The sequence below is a fragment of the Tachysurus fulvidraco genome, chromosome 23, assembly GCF_022655615.1.
Source record: "Tachysurus fulvidraco isolate hzauxx_2018 chromosome 23, HZAU_PFXX_2.0, whole genome shotgun sequence".
In the NCBI taxonomy this organism is placed as follows: domain Eukaryota; kingdom Metazoa; phylum Chordata; class Actinopteri; order Siluriformes; family Bagridae; genus Tachysurus; species Tachysurus fulvidraco.
In genome coordinates this window covers 509,840-512,339 of record NC_062540.1, presented here as the reverse complement: position 1 = coordinate 512,339, position 2,500 = coordinate 509,840, and positions in this window count along the sequence as shown.

The window sequence follows — 2,500 nt, the reverse complement described above, 5'->3', positions numbered from 1 at the left end:
GTGTGTGTGTGTGTGTGTGTGTGTGTGTGTGTGTGTGTGTGTGTGTGTGTGTGTGTATGTATGTATATATAATTTTGGAGTGTGCTGATGGATATTTGTGTTCATCAGCCACAAGAGTGTTATGAAAGTCAGGCACTGATGTAGGTGATGTAGGGTGGAGTCAGCGTTCACATTCATCCCAAAGGTGTTCAGTAGGGATGAGATCAGAAAACAACCACATATAGCAGGAAAGGTCAGGTGACCCAATACTTTTGGAAATATAATGTATACCAAGTGTATCACCAAGGCCATATCCCAAACTGTAGGGAGATTCCAGCTCTGTGCTTCAAAACAACTCAAAATTATTGTGATGTTTTACAAATGACAAAATTAATGTTCATTAAATTAAGCACTTGGTGTTTTTTGGGTTGACCCCAGGGGCAGTTCTAGGGTCTCATCTTTAGGGGGTTTTAGCCCTCAGTGAGAATTTAAAACAAGAAGAGTTCTATATTATATATTATATGACAACTCTGGTAATAAGAATAGTGACATTTCACTGCTTTTGGTTGCCGTCTTTGCGTCTTTCCGCCGATTAACGTTATAGATAAACGCCTCCAGCTCTGACTGCGCGTGCACGCTGCGCGTACCTGAGCTTCTCCGTTCTAATAAAGCAGGCAGCTGAAGACGCACGTGTGAAACACTACAACACACGCGTGTAAAAGCAAAGTAAAAAAATCGCTCTTGGATCAAACTGATAAATAATTTTCTTTCCCATCGACGACACGTCCTGCATTTTAACGTCATTTTTATTGTTTATTTATGAAAGTAAAAATGATCCTTATAGTTTTAGGGTGGCTGAGATTACAGACAGGGGGCTGAAGCCCCCCTAATAAAGGGCTAGAACCCCCCCTGGGTGACACAATTCACAACGCATTCGCCAGGAATCCTTTTTGACGCCGATTATTACAAACATCTACGGAATAAAAACACTGTCAATAATAATCGTACTTAATTCAAAGCATTGTGTGTAAATTTTAATTTAGTTGTGCGTAATTTAAAACTATTGTACGTAATTATGTTTTTTGTGGAGTTGGATCCCAAAACCTACGGCTACGACAGTTTACAGATACGAGATTTTGTGTGTTTGTTCAAATACGACTCCAAAATGTACGACTATGACAGTTTATACACACAACGCTTGTTTTCACAACACCTCTTTTTTACACACAAAAACGGTCTGCGAAACAACTGTCAAAAATACGTCATCACGTTCACAGGCATTACTATCCGATGGAAGATGAATCGATTCCACGAAGTGCGCATGCGCCCCGCCTTCTTCTAAACCACTCATAGAAACCACTGGTGCCGAAATGGCGGGTTAGTTATCACTAATAACAGAGAGAATTTTGTGCTAACACAGATGTTTTATACTGACATATAGTTCTGTATCCCTGAATCCTAGTATAACTCCTAGGTTTGAAGTGCTCCGCAGTATTAGGCAGGGATGCCTGATTTCTCCCAAACTGTTTATTCTAGCCACTCAATCACTTATATTGCTCATTAATCATAACCCCCATTTGCATGGGATCTCAATATTTGACAAGGAATTTAAAATGATTCAATTTGCAGACGACACAGCAATCCTTTTAAAGAATAAATTCATGGTTGATGTTGCCCTAAATTCAGTCTCGATTTTCCCTAAAGCTTCAGGATTTACCCTTAATATTAAAAATTGTGAGCTACTTCCCATTCACTCATCAACGGACTCTATCATCTCTTCAGTTTAGGTTAAAGACGAAGTGAAATATTTAGGATTAGTTTTATCTAAAAATGCTATTAGAAGAGAAGACGTTAACTTTTCTAACCAGTTAATAGATATAAGGAAATCTTTGAGCTATTTCCTAAATAATCTCTCCATGCCACTCCCTGTGTGTTTCTACAGTTAATGTGAAGAAAGCTAATTCGATCGTTTTCCAATTTCTGTGGAAAAACAAAGCTCATTATATTAAGAAATCACAGCTGGTTAAAGACTATGATATAGATGGTATTAAAGGACATTCAAGATTAATTCTTTGAAAACATATCGGTGGCTTAGTGGTCAGCACGTTCGCCTCACAGCTCCAGGGGCGGGGTTCGATTCCCTATGCTATTACTTATACTGCTTAGTTCGTCTTGCTTCCATATTAGTTAGTAGTATTAAGCTCAGTGTTAATGCAGTACTACCTATTACTTCCTGCATAGTCACTCGTTACCAACAGACCATTATTTTAAAGTGTTAGCACAAAATTCTCTCTGTTATTAGTGATAACTAAACCGCCATTTCGGCACCAGTGGTTTCTATGAGTTGTTTAGAAGAGGGCGGGGCGCATGCGCACTTCGTGGAATCGATTCATCTTCCCTCGGATAGTAATGCCTGTGAACGTGATGACGTATTTTTGACAGTTGTTTCGCAGACCGTTTTTGTGTGTGAAAAAGAGGTGTTGTGAAAACAAGCGTTGTGTCTGTAAACTGTCATAGTCGT